At 43.7% G+C, this 20,052-nt stretch overlaps 1 protein-coding gene across 2 annotated transcripts in view; it reads right to left on the bottom strand.

The window, feature by feature from the left end:
* The window catches only part of LOC118787429 (retinoic acid-induced protein 1-like), a 33,682-nt gene that overhangs the window by 9,266 nt on the left and 4,364 nt on the right, over nt 1-20,052 (bottom strand). Inside the window, exon 1 of one of the 2 annotated variants that reach the window (XM_036543000.1) lies at nt 9,664-9,692. The exons of the other annotated variant lie outside the window; for it this stretch is intronic. The gene's annotated coding sequence lies outside the window, so the exon portion shown is untranslated. Of the gene's footprint in view, nt 1-9,663; nt 9,693-20,052 lie in introns of those variants that run through there. 2 annotated transcript variants of the gene reach the window in all.

The raw sequence follows: 20,052 nt of genomic DNA, 5'->3' as shown, positions 1-20,052 counted from the left end.
CGGGGGGAAGGGAGTCAGTAATTAGAACAGTTTTCAATGGGATATATGAGGTTGCGTGAAAGCCAAAAAATGGAACAATACATGGCGTCTGGATTGGGCTAAACCGCCAAGCGGCATTTTTCTCTGGAGAAGGATCTTCACTCAAGATTCCCGCAGTGTGCACGTCCGCGCACATCGCTTAAAGACCTCACACAAACCTCTCCGCGAGCACTGACCTCTGCATTTCGATTTGAACATCCAGTGGTAGCAGCTATCAGCAAACAGCCGACGGGCGAAGATTTCAGACCCGCGCTGACGCGCGACTTTAACAGGCGTGCCAAAACGGCCTGCTCTCATCGCCACGGCGGAGCGTGAGGCTGAATAATAAACCGCCTGCGTGCGCGGACGCAGAGAGGTGGGATGGAATCTGATTGTTCCGCTGCACGGCGGATAATCCGGCACGCACCGAATGCAGCTGCCCTGTCTTGATCTCATCATCTCCTTGGCAGCGGCAGACAGGATCTCTCTCCCCGTCTTCCGCTCGCATCGCTGATTGAAGCAGCGGTCTCGGCGGAGGCGGGAGCGCTCCTCCCCGTGTTTACATCGCAGCCACTCTTCCTTTATTATGCATGCCGGAACAGTTGGGTGGGAATATGGAGCGCCCCTGGAGGAGATTCAAATACGGCCCAACACGCTGCTCAAAGAATGTTTTGCCCTCGTTTTGTTCTGCATATTTATGACCTTGAATATGCTAATAGATTTTTAAATTGTATGATAAACCCATCCTCTAAACGAATGCGCCTCTTTCTTCTATCGACAATAACGTTTTAAAAAAGAACATTCCAGTTCTTTAGTACCACGATGCACATAATAGTATTACATTTTCAAAACGTTTATGAAATACTGTGCTCATACATTTATTTTTCTTTCATTTTTATTGGCTGAGTTGCAAGGGAGCTCTTGACAACTACAAGAAAATGTTTCTAGTCAGCGGCCTGTTGATGTCAGTCATTGAAGAGTTTTGTAAATTTACAGTCATTTCAGCACACCCTGTAACACGATCCGAACTTTTTAAAAAGACAGGTACATAGTATAATCCCCTTATGGTAAGCATGTGTTTTCTAATGTAATTCGACAATCAAATCAACTATTGTTACTGTATCCTCATCAGAGCAGTTTCTACCTCAAGTGCAATCTGCATTTCAGTAATTCTGTGGAAATCCACACATACAGCCTCTGGTTAAGTCATAGCCTTGTTGGGTTTTTCTCTGCCCATCATGTCCATTTAAAATCAGCCACAGCTACTGGGTTGGAACTGCTTTACATTCTCTTATGAGGTACCTTTCTCCCAGGAGAACATTACACACAGCAGGATATATAATGACTTAATGACCAGTGACTCCCCTAGCAGCACTGTCCCAAACAGGATTCAACTCCACAACCTTGTGATTGTATCACTTTATTTATTTTAACTCAGGGTCTTAGTTGCACAGTTTTAATCTACTGTTCACTGAGTTTGACATTATATTTTAGGAGCCAAAATGCTAAAACAAACATAATCTACTATTATAGAAAGTAAATCCATTTTATATCTTGATTAATACCATGTTATAATCTTTGTGTGAACACACTCCTGGACTTTTACTGGGCAGACCACGGATTTATCCTGTTTTAACAATATCGAGATAATACGTATGAAATAGATGAAAGTCAATTGCATTGCATTATGCTGCAGGTGATTCAAGTTAGCTTAGTGAAAAGATGTAGCTGTAAACCTGTGAAGGTGGATACCCTTCAGTCTTTCACAACACCAACATTCATCTTATCTTATCTACCATCCATTTACCTTTCATCTCTTACCCAACAAGCAAAGAAAAACGAACAGTCTGTGATGATAAAGGGAGGTCTAATCATGCATCCTAACCAAATGCAAGCAAGGGGGAGACATTTGTAATAATGTATTCATTTATAGACAGTGGATCTGGACATCCATACCATTGGCAGCATTGTGTGCCCTGACCATCATTGCATCATTGACATAGATGTCTGTGTATTCGTCTCTCAAAACTTGTCCAATCAGGTCCATACAAAACATATCAATACTCCTGCTAGCGTGTCCCAGGTAGTGGCAGCACCTACAGTGTACTAGCGGTAGGCATGAATAAGTGATTATTCAGCATCTCGAACTCACACAGTGGCTCTTAAGATGATTGTTTCATGAATACTGTAAGAATCAGCTCATCCAACAGACAGAGAGAAAGAGAGAGAAGGAGAGAGAATGGACAGAATGAAGGTCTGAACTAAAGCATGACATTTCGATCCGCAGTGTGATGCAGACCAGCGGGCAGGCACCCAAGGGTATAGGCAAGAAGCTCTATCTAGAACAATAAAAAGTCCTCGCACCTCTGAGTGGGGCTTGCACCAGCATTGCATCTACTGAAGTAGTATTGATAGGGCACATTACTGTAGGAAACTGACTGGGGATGGCTGACCGGTTATTGAAGACAAATTGTATTTGTCATCATTGTGTGTTCCTCAAACTCCATGTACCGCAGTCTAAGGAAATGTATAAAATTAAAAGCAAATTCTAAAAAAGCTGGAAACCTAATTTGCCATTATTCCTTCAAAACAGTATCAGTTAGAGTCACAGCCAAGAGCAAGAAGAGAAAGTCCCATCATAAGCAATATGAGTCTGTTGTATGAAACCTCAAAAAGGGCATACACAGATCAGTTACAGAATGTGCTAAATTTGACATTTTTAGCATTGTGCATTTAAGTTGCATTGTGGCTGAAACTGTAAGCCATCTTGAATTCACTTGGTTTGTATTTTATATGCGGATTTTGCGTGAAATGCTTCACCTCACGGTTATGTGTTTCGAGTCTGAGCTGGATACTCTCGCAGTTTGCCCAGTCCTGCGGTGTTCCCTCTCACACCCTTACACTTGCCTCCCCTAAACCACGCCAAACCGGTTAGCAGCATTCCATATAACAGCTTGTGACAAGCGTACACAGCAACCTGTAATTAGAGTGCACACTGACTGCTCGCAGGCACTGCAATGGGCACAGCAGACAACAGGCTCTGTCGGGTCCTCTCAGTAGCTGTAAACATCTGCAGTCTCTAAAGCTTGCCCGGCACTCTTTGTTTCTGCACATTCCTCCTGTTTTTTTCCATTACCTGGCTCTGAAAATAAATATACACCACAGACTGCATCTGATAAAAAAGTAGGATTTTGATGGCAGTATTACAAGACTGACAAGTACCGTGTTCAAATTTAATTGGCCTACATCCCTCCTTTCTGAAGTATTCACAATATTTATCAGATAGGATATTCACACAAAAGTTGTCTAAGCCATGGTGCTTCACATTTCTTAACAAATGTTTCCAATTTGATATGAATTTCAGTGTCAGGCACAAAAGCTTTTACACTTCCCCATTTAAAGAAATACAATGGCAGTCATTGTTGAAAACATGAATCACCAGTATGAAATATACTGCTTGCATGTGCCAGCTGTCCTTGCAGATGTCTTTACTTCACTATTTGCATATAACCCAAAATACTATTTAAAGACACAGAGGTACCAATAGGGAAGGCAGGGTTGGTTGACACAAACCAGGAAATGTTTTTGGATTCCACCTTTTAATGTCCTCAGGACAGGTACTGCTCCTATGACATGACATGCATTAGCCAAAGTAGGATTTAGTAGTAGGATGTCACAAACAGAAAGAATTGTACACTATGCTGTGGAATGTTTTTGTGTAGCTCAAAAATGAAACATTTTCTCCTCTTTCTGGCCTGGTATTTTTAGCGTGCTAATTGTCACTTCGAATGGGAGAGTGGAACACGGCACCCTTTCAATGATTAAAGCTGGCTTTGTTGACATGGAGATGCTGAATAGAGAGAGTGGGAGAGCTGCTGTGCTTTTTCTGCGGAGAGTTGAGCTCAGTGTCCTTCTCATCCATGCAGGAAGAGCCCTGGGCAATCTGAGGCTCATGCTGCTGTGTTCAGTGAAACACGCTGTGCAGGAGGCTGTTGCTTTGCATTCTGGAAGTGTCCCTTGCTCAGCTTTGATTTCCCTTGTCTATGGAGTGCGGATGTATGTTTGTGTGCGGGGTAGGGCCTCAGCTTTTAGAGGTGACGTAAGTTCTGTGCAATAAAGATGTGCATGTTTAAAAAATGGCGAACAGGTTTGAGACCATTCCTGCTCATTCACTAAGGTTTCTTAAAGCAATAAGGTTCACCTTGCCTGATGAAAGTTTGCATGTAAAAAAAGAAAAACTGTGAGCCTAGTGAGTATGCACAGGAAGTCAAAATTTGCTTTATATATCCCTGCATTTTGTGTTTCAGTGTTTTCCTGTATGTCCTGACATATTAAACACAACATTTTACAATCTTTGGTTCCAGCATTCCTAACTTTCAATGGCTAAAGTGTACCTTGTGTTATAAGACATGCACATGAGTGTGGTAGCTTGAGAAGAATGAAATGGTCCTTGGATTTGGATGCTTCGACTGGGTTGCCACAAAATATGCAATTCAGAAAGGCCTCAGCAGAGAGACATCAGCAGTCATATAATTATCTTAAATTGCTCGTATTTTGGGAATTTGTCTTCAAGTACAGAGGAGATTATGAAATGGAGAGTGCAGTAAAATAAAAAAAGGTGCTGAGATCCTTTGAGGCCGCACCTCTCTTTATAACCCTACTTCATATTCCAGGGCAGAGTTGTGGTATAAAAGGCTAGAGTGGGGAACAGGAAGGCGGCGGTGTTGAAAAGCAGAGCTACTGAGGCATTTTGGGAAGAGGAGGTGGAAACACTGGCAGAGTTTGAGTCTTTCAGTCCCACGCTCCAGTGAAGCAAAGGGAATTCAGCCTTTGATCTGCACACCTCTGCTACCCTAGCCCTCCTCACTTTATTCTGCAATTATTACTTGGCTGTTTCCCTCTAACTTATTTCTACATTTCTGCTCATCCTCATTCGGAAAGGAAAGCCCTGCATATACCAAGGGGTTTACATTTGTCTAAACAGACGTTACAGTGCTTGTGCAAAGTCACAGTGACATTACTGGCCTGAAATGCTATATGCCTTGCTGCTTTCAATAAGGACACAGTCATTTATTTCTCTCTGTGAGGCAGACCGGTTTGCACTCGTTCCTGTTCATTCTGTGCTACCTCAGCTTGCCTAATTGATGATGCAGAGCGGTCGCAGTGTCATTCTCTCTTTCCTCTCTCTCCTTCTCATTCACACTCTCCTTCCTCTCCTCATTATTATTCCTCTGCCTGTACCTATTCTCCCCTGTTTTATTTCTGTCTGGATCACAGATTAACCTTTCACCCCTTGCTAACCCCTTGCCCCACTGATAATGCCATGATAACCTTGCAGTATGTATGCATTCGGTCTATCGTTGTATGTCTGCAGTTGTGGCAGAATAAATTTAGGGTCCTCTGGCTCTTTGTCCATCAGTTTCAGTGTCCACCCACAGCAGGTAAGTGCTGTGATCACCCCATGGTATCAGTGCCTCAAGACATTAGTCAATCTGACTACAGGTCTGTTTTTTGAAGTGCTGTCTAAATTTTAAGATTAGTTTCAACCATCTGTCCATGCACTGATCAATGCACAACAAATCTTTTTCAATTCATTTTAGCACTTTGCATAGTCCTATCTTACACTTTGCACAATATTTAATTTACCGTAAACAGTATATAATTTATAAATACATGTACATCTCAATCACCTGTGACTTCTTCCAGTAATTTACACATACTATAATATCTGGCTCTACCATTAGCCTGTTAGCAAGAGTAATCTTATAATATCACTGTCATGGTATAGACAAACCCACAACTGGCAGTGTTTCAATGTTGTCATAAAAAAGGAAAATAAAGAGTATAATAACATAGTTAGGAGACAAAGTGGCACAAATAAAGATGGAAATTCGGTTAGGTGGTTACATCTCTGATTTTATTGTCTGTAGATGTGTGAGTTTCTCCTTTATGAGGCCATTTTTACTTTGGCACCAGCTAGAGGTGGTCTGATTAATATCTCCATCTACCTCTTTTCAGCTCTGTCCTTTTGCCTTCAAACACAGCACTGGTGTTATCTTAACTGAGGAACTGACATGGGTGTATTTCCAGGAAAAAGAAACTGCCATTGTGAGCAATTAGACAGGCTACGACTAAAAGGCTTTCTCTCTGCCAGTGACACATGAATAGCATAATGAGGGTAGAGCTCGCAAGCTCCTTCTCAGGCCTCTAAGCCTTCTAAAATGTGCTTGCGCATGGGGAGGTGATATGCAGTTATCTAAAGCGTGACAAGCATAATCATGAAAACGCTCTCATTACAAAGCTGATAAAAACGGTATCATTCTGAAATTTCAAAACAATGAGCCTGAATGTGCCCAAAGGAATGGCTGTCGGTGTATTTTGGTTGTTTTCATTATGGCAGCTGAACTAAGATTCAGGCACTTCACGTCTCCAGCTTCCAGTAGACACTAGTATGTAATGCTATAGACTACTTTTTAAGATATGTCTCATGGGATGCTCTGAGGGATAGTGTTTTCATTGAGACAATGGGCTTCTGAGGGGCCTTGCCAATGAGCAAAATTGCTGGACCACAGCGAGCAATATTGCATGACTTTGGAACTTGTCCTCTGCAATTTTATGAGCCTGTTACCTATAGATGATAGATGCGAGATTTAAAGCTGCTAGGATTTATGGTTATGGAGAAGGATGTGTTTGTGCAAAAACATATCTTGCAGAAGATATTACTGATGGTGGCTGCATTGAATGATATAAGTATGAATATAACTTTTCCTGAACAACTTACGTATTTGTTACCTATGGCTGATGCAAAGTAAATCTAAAATTCTTTCAAAATATCATCTACATAGAAGCACACATACATGTAAAAAGGCACTGGTGAACTGAATTGGTAGCAACAGACATATTAAAAACATACAATCCCTTTTTTCCTGAATCATTACCTAAAATTGACAGAAACACAACAAATGTGTGTGTGATTTTAGATAAGATGCTGTGAGGCTGTACCTAAACTCTCCAAAAAAGGGCTCATCTCATGGTTTTGTTTACTTCTGCAGTTACACAACGTGTTTATTAAAAACACCCTGAATATTCTGTACAGGTTTATCCCTCCTTAGATTTACTATTTACAGGGTGATCCACAGTATGACATACACAACCTCTAGAATAACAAAATACATCACAAAATAGGATGGATCAAAAAAGCCTGTAGAAAGAAGCATGCATTTTGAAATATGCCAGGGATGGAAGTTGTTTTGCTGGAAAAGATCCCTTTTTATATCAAACACGCTTTAAAACGGGTGATGCTGTGAGACTATGTGTTTTCCTGGCCTGTTCCTTTGTGCCGTTCCGGTGTGTGCAGTCTGGCTGGGGAGTGAGTGTGGACAGGGATGGGCGAGTGTCAATGTGTTTGTGGAACGGAGCCAAGATAGCAGGCTGAGGTGGGGGTGGGGGAGGGGGGCTGGGAGCTTGTGTTCATTGTTGATGAAAAGTGGAATTGAACCCCACTCCCACTCTCTCTGATATTAGGCACATCCAGACTAAATGGCACACCATTATTATATTAGACTAAGGACTAAATGGCTCTAGTTTCTCTAATTAAACTTTAATCTCCAGCACGGTGCAAATTACCTGCGACGTAATTGACCGGAGCTGCAGTTAAAAGGCTGCAAGTCCAGGCCAGGGAAGTAGACTGAAGGTCATGTTCTCCTGCGGGGAAAATGCCCTTCTTTCAACTGACACCGATGCCCCAGAAAAGGGACCGTGCAGCTGTTCTTCCTGTCTTCCTGTGCCTATCTTAGGCTAATGTGAAACCCACACAATGAAGCCTTTTCCCATCGCCCCTTTCTACCTTGATGTAGCTCCTCTCCAATGCGCTGCAGTGCAATAGGGGTCCCCAGTGCTTCCTGTGTCTGTGTGGAGAGAGGGAGGGACGTCTGCATGCTGAACCAGTGGCATACATTATGCTACAGTCTTCTGCCTTCAGCCTTCTCCTGACTGTTTGTTAGCAGATGATAAAATCTAACTTCCCTATAGCATGCGGTAGTAATTAAGATGGCTTTAATATGACGTGTCTAAGTATGTATGTATAAATGTTTTTTTTGTTTTTTTTTACAAATCCATGGCCATAACAGAAGCTAACATGCAATGTGATTCATAGCAGAGCAGTTACTCTCACTGCATTCCACTAGATTCAAGAATATTTGACACAGTAAATCCTGGCATGATAAAACCATGCAGACCTGCTTCTGCATTTACATATCATCTCTCATGAATGTGGAACTTGAAGGGACAGTGTGTACCCTACCCCTCATAAAAATATCACGTCGGTTTGGTCTAAGGACACATCAATGACTCAGGCCTCAAGTCTCCGGCACATGCTCGGTTCCCAGACAACCTGCATGTCAGGAACACCTGAACTGGTCCGAACGCTATGCAGAGGCGGCCCCTCTCTGGAGCGTTAAAACAAATTATGCTGTTGCACCACAAAATCCCTGAGCAGAAGGCACAAACAGCCGTGCAGAGAGAGCTTAGTGCAGCGCAGGAAGTGTGGGACTTGGAGGGAGCTGTGGGTTGCTCATTATTCCTGGCGGTGTCACAGAGAGCCGGAGCAGACAGCAGCAGGAGTAATGAAAGCGGGCAGCGGCTGGCGCTCAGATGAATGACATTGTTCGCCGACGAGGTGAGCTTGAACTGCTTATCGCTGATCCGCAATAGGATTTCCATTCAGCTCCTGAATCAGGTGCGCACCAGCCAGCCTCATGAATAACTTATTGGAACCTGGGGGGCATGGCAGCAACCCCCCGCGCCGCCACCACCCCCCTTTCCTGGGACCATTTGCATAGGCTGTCTGATTTGCATATATATGAGTGGAAAATTAAAAAAGGATTTGTTTTAAGGAGTTACGATGGTGTCTGTTGATAAAAAGAGTGAAGCCTTTTCAGCTTGTATCTTTAACGCAAATTCTCTCCCTCTCCCTCACTCTCTCTCTCACCACCGCTTTCTTTCTCATCCATTCCCTCAAGTCAAAGGCAGGCGGGCTCCAGCACTCTAGCAGCCAGGCCTTTTCTGGCTCCGTGTAGTGGGAGTGGCCACGGTCAGGGCGAGTGCTCCGCCTCCTCTACAGCTGGCCCTGCTGCTGCTGCGGCTGCACTTCACTGCAATCTCTCAGTTCAAACACATTGATTCTCTCTGAAGCTTCTTATCCCCCCTGCCAGGTCAGGCACAACACCTCGAGGAAGGACAGCTCCCCTCCCTCCCCCTCCTCTGCCTGCACACTCCCCCCCCACACACACACTGTCATGAGCTGCACCATGGATAGCTGTATTTGAACAATGCCTTTCATACACACAGCCTTTCTCATCGCCTTCATTTCAGGATTTAGTAGTCGTCACTTTCTCTGCTACAAACAGATCTCTTCAAAACTTGGCATGAAATAAAAATGATAAAATTTCTAAATTCTAAAGCATTAATCCACATCAATCTTCATTACTTGTCTTTCTTTGACCCACACTCAGTCCAATTCGTGCATATTGAGAATGTCGCCATACGTTCACACACACGTACACACACACATACAAGCGCACACACAGGCTTGCTTGCGCACATGCACACACACACGCACACACACACATACAGAGGCACACCTACCTCCTCTCTCTTCCCTGACTGCTGGCTGGCAGTGCGGGGTTAGACGAGCGTGAGACGTCCAGAGGAGAACACCATCAGTCATGCAGGAGCGCCGCGAGTGCAGTGCCTGTCGGAGGCTGCGTCCTCCGCAACTCATTGATTCCTTCTCACCTCCAGCCAGCATTTATTAGCGGCCGCATTAGAGGCAAATCATTCCTCATCTGCTCTGGCACCGCTCGTGCAATTAGTGTTTTCAGTCTGCAGGGACGAGACGGGGGAGCGTGCATTACTGATGCATTCTCTGCTTGATGGCGTCGGAGGTCGGGTGCAGGCCCAGAGAACGCCTCGAACACAGCTGCTGCCAAGGGACGCTCTGCGTTTCCCCATCCTCCCCTCTCATCATTCTCACGCACGCTACGTTTTTCTGGAGTGCGTTTGCTGCTAACATGCCACCTCTGTTTGAACAGACAGAGCTGGGCTTTGTGCGATGTATCATCATGTGCACATCTTGGAAATGTGATTTTACGGATGAATACCGCTGTGGGCTGAAGCGGTAAGGGCTGCACAGCACACACATATACACATGCACGCACACGCATATGCACAAATACACGCAAATCGGTACGTCTGTCAGAGGAGAGGTCTAAGTGACACTGGATAGAAAGGCATGGGTCTTATTTTGTACTTGGGGTGCACATTAGCGCCCCAGGCTGGCTGTGTGAGACAGAGGAGAGGATGACAATACAGCCGGCTTATTATTAATGCGGCAGAGAGCTTGTGAAATAGGGCACCAATAAAGGAGAAGACTGCAGAGAACGGGCCTGCTGGCTCCTGGGGGACAACTGGGCATGAAGCAGGGCTTATTTTTAGGAGGTGACTCTAGTGCTAACCTCTCAGGTGTTCTTTAATAATTTTCCTCCATTATTTTTCCTGCTGTTTTATGCTTCTACCTGGAAGGTGAGGCATTGTTCTGTTTTTTCCTCAATCTGAACAATCAGTGCACTGATTTTATTGCTATGATCATATCATACCAGCAGTATTTCTAAAACAATGCAATCATTTGTTCTTTTCTTTTGTAATCAGTCTAATATAGAACACTAAAATGATATCTCTCCATGAAGAAAACATTCCAGCAGATACTAAAATAACATACTAAATATATTCTGAAATACCACAGATAATAACACAATGTTAGCACATGGCTGTAGCCTCAGTTCAGGCTATAACACCAAAGACACAGTAATGCCACTGTACACCACTCATAGCAATGTAAATTCCCCCTTACCGTCTGAGGCAAACACAACATTACAGTGCTGGATATACATGGCAATCGTTTACTTTGCCTTAGGCCCCCTTTCAATGGGATCTGGAAAAAAAAAAAACAGTTGTGGGATTGTGCTTGGTCAACCCCTGAGCTGACATCAGGCTGATACAGTGCCAGTCCAAACACAGACACACTGATGCAGACCAAGCTGACAAGTCTCCTCTCATCTTTCAAAACGTATTCAATATTTATACTTAGGCCCTGTGTGCTGATTCACCCGTCTCTGTTGTTCTGTAGTTAGCAATGTGTAATCGAATGTCCCACATTTTTTGGCTTGTTCGTCTTTTGGTTTTGTTGTTTTTTTTTTGTTTTTTTGAATTTCAAATTTCGTTGGGTGTGGATACAGTCCTTAACAGGGCTGACATTTCAGACGGGGTCTTTTGGAGGCTGCGGAAACCGTGACTGTGACGCCGGATCAATAACATTCCTGCCAGCAGGGATCTCACATCTGTTTGGGCGCGCAGACGCCTCTCAGAGCGACTCGAGCGTGCTCACTGGCCACAGATAAACAAGTGTGCTCGCCTCTCCGGGGAGGTTACCATGGTTACCGGAGCTCATTTAAGCAGTCTGTCCTGGAGGCAATACAATAACAGGTTTCAAGGCCAAAAATGTCACTTTTTTGGGGGGGTAATGTCGTTTATTGATAAAGTGGTGTGACTTTACAGGGATGCATTATGACATACGCACTTGTCTTTCTGAGAGGAAATTCATTACTAAATCTAAAAGAAATAAAAGAATAATCTCTAGCATAGTCTACATGAACAGGCTTTTGTAAAAAAAAAAGCTATGAAAATAGACCTATCATATCTATTTTTATGTTTAGGTTTTGAGTGGAGAAACAAAGCAGGAGTTGCTGCTTTGTCTGCTTGGAAAAATGTCAGAGGTTTTAATGAGCAGCCTGTCCCCCAAGTAAGGAAAGGCTCTCAGCATGATGCCCCAACTAACAATCTAATGGGGAGAAGGACAGACATCTGAAAACCTACAATGCTGCATTATATCAGGAAAGAAAGAGAGCTGGAAAGAAAGACTATGCAATATTGTTATAGTGTCAGCTGCAATTTCCTTATCATTGCAACTGTCTGTCCAAGCAGTATGACCACATCTCTTATGATCTCAGTGTATAAACTGGTTAGGAAGAAAGGGAGGGGGGTGACTCAGAATAAATTTTTAATCTACCAACCTGGAACAATAGTCTGTCAGGCCACTGTACCAGGGGTAGGGGTAATAACCCCTACCATCCTTAACAGCAGATTTGAAATGTGCTCTGAAGACAGGAACAATCCAACATAATGAAATATTACAGGGAAACTGCTTTCATTAACCCGCAGAAAACTGAAGTGGCATTGATTGGCCTGACTTAGCCTCTGGATTTGTTTGTGTGTGTGTCTTTGCATCTGTGGGTGTGCATGCAAGCATGTGCGCCTGTGTTTATGCTCACCTGTGTGTGTGTCTATGTGTGTGTGTGTGTGTGAGTGTGTATGTGTGTGCACATGTCTGTTGGGGGCGGTCATTTAGCGCCTGTATGAATGCATCTCTATAAGCAATGGTGATTGTTAGGATCTTCAATTTAAGACCTTTAGAGTTTGTTAACACGTGACATTTTCCACTGTGTTATTTCATTGCCGATACCGTCTGCAGTTGTAGATGTCTTTGAAATGGAAATAGGCCCCACTTGCACAGTCACACACACGCTCACACACTTGCAAAGAGATGCCCCATCCCGCTCGCCCTGCAGTGTGGTGCTCTGAAAATTGAACCAGAGAGGATTATATCGACTTCCTGGCTGGTGCGGTGCTGGCTGCGACTCTGCAGTTAGAATCACACTAGCATGCGTCTTTTCTGCATGTGAAAAGTTCAGCTAAGATGTTCCAGCAGGCAGGGTTCAATTCAATACTTTTCAGTAATTAACTTTCAATTGGAAGAAGAGGAGGAAGAAAAGACTCAAGGGGTTTTTCATTTTTCCCATCCTGGGAAGGCAGACTTGTAATTTCTCCTCACGTTTCCTGAAACAGCCAAATCGCTTATCATTTAGCTCATCATTTAGAAACATATGAATGGGACTCGCACCGAATATTAAGTGCAGGAACGTTACCCTGTGCTACTGAGGAGAGAGAAATGTCTGCATGAACGCCTAGTGACCCCAGCCCCGTAAAAAGAAGCAACAAAAAAATGCTGATACATGCTGCAGTGAACTAATTTGATAAAAAGACGTTTGCTCTCCCATTATGGCTAAAACAGTCCAATGTTACTGAGGGGGCATTCTGAAAGATTGATTGGTACATTAGTTTCTAATTGTCAGAGCCAAAATGAGTTCTAATGGTGCTCTCTGAAAGTGCTTTGAGAATTCTGCAGATTTAGTGGGAGAGGGAGGCATTGCTTTTCAGTCTGTGAGTAAAATCAGACTCAGACTGCATGTCTTTCAGTTAGACACACACACACACACAACACAAAACCGATGTGGTAAGGGGCTGGGTTTGTGGGCAGGGATGTAACAGTGCTGTGTCTTGTGTCACTACAGCTGAGGAACTGCTTTTGTTGACCTCATTAACACATCTCCATATTCAAGCCTGGTGGTATCATTGTGAAACGACAAAAAAGCCAGCGATTTAATCAATGAAGTGGCAGAGGAAGAGTAGGGACTCAGGGAGTGGGGCGGGTGTATTAGATCATACAGTGTAAAAGAAGGTGAGGTAATGCATACTGCTGTTTCACTTGTGTAATGGGCTGGTTTCAGGTTTTTTGCCTTCTGTTCTGCCCTTACTTATCCATATTTGTTTGTGGAAAAAGACAGTCATTCAAATAGATAAAGGGGAATGAAGTCAATGCCTCAGGGGACTTTTTTGCTAGGAAATGTCATTTTTGAAGAGCAATCTACCCACCCAAGCTGCAACGATCCCCACACAGCCGACAACACAGGGAGGCCTTAGGATGACAAATTGGCAACAGGCAGCTGCCACCACAGCTTTGAGAAATGATTGGTTCTGCAGTCTTATATTTCATTTCACCTGCTCCGTACTTATTATTTCCTTGCAGGCTGGTTATAACAGAATTCTCTTCATTTTATTTTACTGTTTTTTGGGGGGGGGGGGGGTTGTTATTTGAAGATGCATATACACAAATCTGCAAGAACAATACCCTTTTTCCCCTTGTAATTTGACTGAACTTGAAACAATGGCATTTTTCGTACGCTGGCTGGCCGCGTTAAAAGGAAATCCCTATTGGATCGGTCATGGTGCTTACACCGAGAGGAGCGAAGATAATGTGATGGGAAATGTGATTACTGCAGTACGACGGTTCAGCTGAAGCCAGGCCACTGCACAATGTCCCTTTGACATGGTGGGAAACAGGAACAGTAGACCTCCAACAGCATTAGTGTGACTGGTGACAACAGCACAGGGGCGCACAGTGGCTGAGGACAGCGGGGATGGTGGGTGGGGGATGTTCTGTCCTGTCTGTGTGAATCAGTGATGGGGAAAGTGTGTGTGTGTGTTGGGGATGGGGGTGGGGGGTGGGGGGTGAGGGGCTGGATAAAACAGCATTGGCCAAGAGACACAGCTGGCTGCAGGCAGCGAAGGACAGAGAGAAAACAAGGGAGGGAGAGGTTTTTACAGTACGGTGTTATAACTATGTACAGCTCAGATATATGTCAAATGTCTATAGCTGTATTCACTGCATGACAATGAATTATGTACACATAAACTACTGTTTAGCAATAATTTTTATTTAATACTACGATTACGTTGCAGAAGGATAAGTCTAACAAAGCATGAAATGTCATAATTGTTGAGTATGATTAGAAATAAACGTCTGTATATCCGAAATGATGCTATTTATCAGACTAAGGGCTTTATAGTTAATGAATTGCATAGAAAAATAACAGATATTTTCCACATCATCAGCCAATTTCCCTTCACAAATATCCTTCCTTCACTCTTCCCTGTCTTGGAGTAAAAAAAAAGAAAAAAAAACTGGCAGCACTTCAGCAGTTAACCTTGGAGGATAACATATGCATGTGGCTAGCATAAATTATTGGGGGAGAGAGAGAGAGAGAGGAGGGGGGACTGAGAGAGCGTGAGAGGGAGGGCGACAGGCTGTCCATGCGCAGAGACAGGCAGGATGAGCTGTGTGATCTCAGGGAGGGGTGAGAAGGCAGGGAGCATGCTGTTTTTCTGCAGTAGCAAATGGTGCACTCACATCAAGCTCACACATCCACCACACACTGCACATCCACTCAGCCCCAGCCACCTCCTTTTGCCATTACATGCGGGAAAGGAGATGGCAGAGACAGTTTTGCTTTTTACTTGCTCCAGAACTGAACCGCAAACTGACGTGCACACGCACACATGTATTTACACACACACACACACACACACACAAAGGAAGGCTTCTCTCATATCCTTGCTCTTAATGCGTTGTTTCTTTATTCAGCCCCCCTTTTCGTTACAGGTGTCAGTAACTAGGCTGCATTTGCATATGGAGGGCCTTGGCTGAAGTCCAGTTATCAAATCATGTCAGACCAGGCTGCACACAGCTCACTGCTTCGCACAGTCCGTTCTGCTGCTTTGAGTGGGCTTTTAGTATGCAACAATATCACTTCTACAACACAAATCCCTTGTTGTTTATACGGAAACTAGTGACCCTTTGTTTATTCGGCATGTGTGGGCTACCTTCCACAGAAGCATGCATCCCCACAACAAGACACTGTTGTTGTTATTTCTATACATTTCATATTGCTGTGTATTAATAGTTAATGCTAGCATGAATCCTGTGAGACATAGGTGTTTTTTTTCATTTCCACACCATGGGAGGGAGCTGTGAGGAGTGTGAGGCTAATGCACAGGCTGCTTGAGACCCCCCCCCAGCCCGCCAATTATTGAAAATTTGTATATCTCCGCTCTAAATATCACTTTAATCACAGCTCCCGCTGCCAACGTGAGCAGACATTGAAGCGCTTCCTTCCTTCCTCTTTCCCACCTTTTCTTTATTCCTATATCCCATCCACTTAAAACATACCACATATTTTTTCTTTCACCTCACCTCTCTTTCCCTCTCCCTCTATCCTGTCTCTCTGACTCTCTTACTCCCCCCACCTTTGCCGCTTCTGCCGCGTGTGTGTGTGTGTGTGTGCATGCGCGCGTGTGTTCTCTGAGGGCGTCTTTGGTTTCCTCACAACAGAGACGACCTGCATAGTAAAGGAGGTTGAGGCACTGCTTCAGTGGATGGAACAGTTATAAGTACAATTAGAGGACAGCACTGAGGGCTTTCAGCAGAAATGTGTAATACTAGCAGTGATCAATGTATGAGATCAGACTGCATCGGTTTACAGTAACAAGAAGTCTTTGAGATGAAGTCACTGTAATTCCATTTCCTCAGCAAATGAAATCAGATTTAAATTGGGATTACCATTCTGCAGATGGGAATATCATTAATCAAAATAATCTCATTGCCTTTGATGTTTAACCCCAAACCCTATTTCGACATGCTCTAATTGTGATAAAGCATGTATCTAAAACTGAGGCTGAACCCCCGCACTGAGGGAGATAAGGAACAAATATCCTCTGATTCTCTGCTGTTACTGCACTATGATGTTTGCATCTTGCACTGAATCACCCTAATCCCTATATGAAACACTGTGGATTTTTACTAACTCTCTGTGATGAAGTAATGCCTAATTATTGTTCCAAGGACTGAAATATGGCTCTTCTTATTCTGTGAATATTCTTTCCCACAGGCAGACAGATGTCTGTGCTCTAATGATTATCATCATACTCCACCTCCCCCATTTTCTATTTAACATGAATCAATATTGAGATAGCAGTTGAAAAGAAATCGAGTCAAGGTGAATCTGATGTGTGTTCAGCATGTTCTGTAGTGTGTGGATGGAAGCAACCCTCCCAGTTCAAAGAAGCCTGTGCCAAGGGTTTTGGAGAGGGCTATTATATGCCACCCACAAGATAACAGTGTGGCATGGGCCCTACTCATCTCAGTATGATTGCATTTTCCTGTCATCCTGTCATCCTCAAATAATTTAATTTATCTACATTTGGTTAAAGCCAAAATGTTCAAATCCGCAGAGCACTGAGAGCTCCTGCTATTGGTGTATCAGCATGGAAAAGTGAGCAAAGTGCGATAATGACAACTCTTAGGAAAAGCAGGAGTACAGGGTAAGGGCTGAGACAGACTGATGAATCTCGACCGGCTGGTGCGGTGTCCGCATCATGCTCTGGGGACCAAGCGGCCGCCAGCCAGGACGGCTGCGGTGTGTTCATTTGCTGGCCTCTGTGTGTGTCTACAGATGTCTCTGCTGATGGATGGGTGCTGTCACACACAGACCCTCTCTTTCTCTTTTCGCTTCTACCCCACCCTCTGTCTGCACGCGTGTGGAGCTGCCGTCTGACAGCTGAAGGCACTCCACTCCAAGGGTAGGCCGGCACCAGCATGTCTGTTTCACAGATGCATGAAACGCTCCTTGTCTGAGAAGCCCACTGCTCTCTGTCAGTTTGCTCTTTGTCTCTGCTGTTGGAATGCCTGCACTCTGCTTTGAGCAGGAGGGCAATGCGCTGGCATTGAGGCTTGGGTTGCCATGACAGACAGTTGCTGCGGGACTCCTTTGTCTTAATGCTGGAGTCTCTCCGACATAACAAAAGGTCTCCCCAACTGGTGCGGGGTTGGCGTTGCCTTTGAAAAATGCTTTTACTATGTTGTCTTGGTAAATGAATCGAGCGTAGGCAATGCTGTTTCTGAATCAAAAGTGACATATATATGCATGCCTTTGGATATCAGGCAACTGAACAACAGGGGAGATGGGGAGGTCAAGGTCATGTCAAAATGATACAGTAGGTAAAACTTCCATTGTTGATATTTGATTGACTTCCAGAAAAACCCGCGTTTATTCAGGGTTTGAATTACAGGGGGATTGTGGGGATCTGTCCCCCCTAACTAAGACTTGGACCCCCCCAAAAGAGGTAAAAACAACAGTTCGGTGGGGAGGAGAAACATTTATATATCCTTCTTACCTGTAATTGTAAATATTATAATATGTTTCCCATATTCATGCCTGGAGGAATCCTGTAATATGATTTCAGACACCCCTAAAGTGGACCATACTTTGAAATATTTACAATTACAGGTAAGAAGGATATATAAATGTTTCGACGCCCCCGAACTGTTGTTTTTACCTCTTTTGGGGGGGGGGGGGGGGGGGGGGTCCAAGTCTTAATTAGGGGGGGTCAGACCTCCCCGACCCCCCTCAAGTCCTAATTCATGTAGTTACAATCCTACAGTGAACAGAGAGTCTGATGTATAATATGTAACACCATTGACAAAAGGATGAAGGACTAGCTACTGCCTCAACCGTGTCTCTGACAACTTCACATAGATTCAATCAGCTGCCCTCTAGACTATGCCACTAGTTCACTAATAGCCTCATGAACCAGCACACCATGGGGATATATGAATACCTCCTCCCTCTCACTCTCGCACATGACCAAGTGTCCCAGAGGCATACAAAGTTAGGAGAAAAGAATACTCCCAGAGTGCTGGCAGTGCAGAGGGTTTCATGGCCTACTTTGCATTGCATTGTGCTCTGTGTTCTGTCAGCCTGAGACGCTGCCATCCCTCCTTGTGGCATGGCTCCCTGGACAACCTTCATTTGGCATTACCTGGGGTGGAGGCTTTGATGCAACACATCACAAGAGTACCTCTCGCATTTTGCAGCAGACCTGACGGGCCTATGGATTGGCCATTTCGAGGGGAGCTTTATATCTGTGCAGTGCAGCTGGCTCTGTAGAGCATCAGCAGATCACTTGTGCTTGGTGCAGTGTAAGTATTTCTAATTTACATGGGCTCACATGCACACACATACAGGCACACATGTACACACACATCCATGCGTTAGCACACTTACACACATTCACGAATATGCACACACATACAAAATATGCATCAATGTCAGCAAGGATAGACGTCATTGTACAAAGAAGAGAATTTTAAGGCACGGGGACTGGTTTGTGTTTGTGGTTTGCATTTCACAGTGTTTGAAATGTGCTTTGCAGGTTAAAATCTCAACATATTCAAGGGTGCCGAGCACAGAGCTCTCTTAAACATCTGTGAGTTAGCAGTGTGTGTGGTTTATTGCTGTCGGATGAAGGCTTGATCATTTGAAAAGAGTGATGAAAGCACAGCTTCTCTTCTTCCATTTCTCATTGGATAAATTTTTCAGCAATGTTTCATTTCAATGACTGTTCAAAGATTATGAAATCTTTTAAAATGATATTCTCAGGCTTTAAAGAAATGCATGAGTTTGAAGAAAAGCTGTCATGACAATATAATATTTAATAAAACTAATAAAATAGTTCTGTGACTGTATATCCCTCTGTATTCATAATTCAACTTTGTATAAAGAAAAATTACACATTCACAGCTCAATGGTTATCAAAGTGCTAGTGCTGATTGGTAGGAAAAAGAAAAGCCCTTTCCTCTGAGAAAAAAAATTGTCACCGTCTTCTTAAGACCAACCAAAGAAATGATAAATTGGGCATTCCACAGGCAGTCTTACTGTCTAAGACTCTAAAGGACATCATGAAGAACAAAGGAGACAGATGACAAATTAAAACTGGCATGGCACCTGTGATTGGGTTGGGACTTGTCTCACCATAACCCTACACCCTAACCCCTAACCCCTAACCTCAACTTTGAGATCAAATAGTGATTGTACTACAGTACTGTAGTTAAACAGCACCAAGTAACATGGAGACACTCAAAAATAAATAGTGTGAGTCAAGTGATCATTTTATGCAGGAAAGAATTTACTTAAGGATATTAACTATGGCAGAGCATTGTAGCCGGCAATTCCACACTCCAAAATTATTAACATGAGCAATATTATTTTTTTTCTCTATTTAATAATGGATTGTATAGAAATGATGTACATTCAGATATGTTTTCCTCCATATCTGAGGACCTTGTTTAAAAAATAAATAGTGGAGTGCACTATGACGTCACCAGCATATTGCAAAGTGGTGGTAATCTAGGTAGCCAATCCTACCTGGGATATACTGACAAACCTAAAAATCATTAGTAAACAT

Source organism: Megalops cyprinoides, chromosome 1, assembly GCF_013368585.1.
Source record: "Megalops cyprinoides isolate fMegCyp1 chromosome 1, fMegCyp1.pri, whole genome shotgun sequence".
Lineage (NCBI taxonomy): Eukaryota > Metazoa > Chordata > Actinopteri > Elopiformes > Megalopidae > Megalops > Megalops cyprinoides.
The sequence above is the reverse complement of the archived record's forward strand: the minus strand, read 5'-3'. Positions and strand labels throughout refer to the sequence as shown.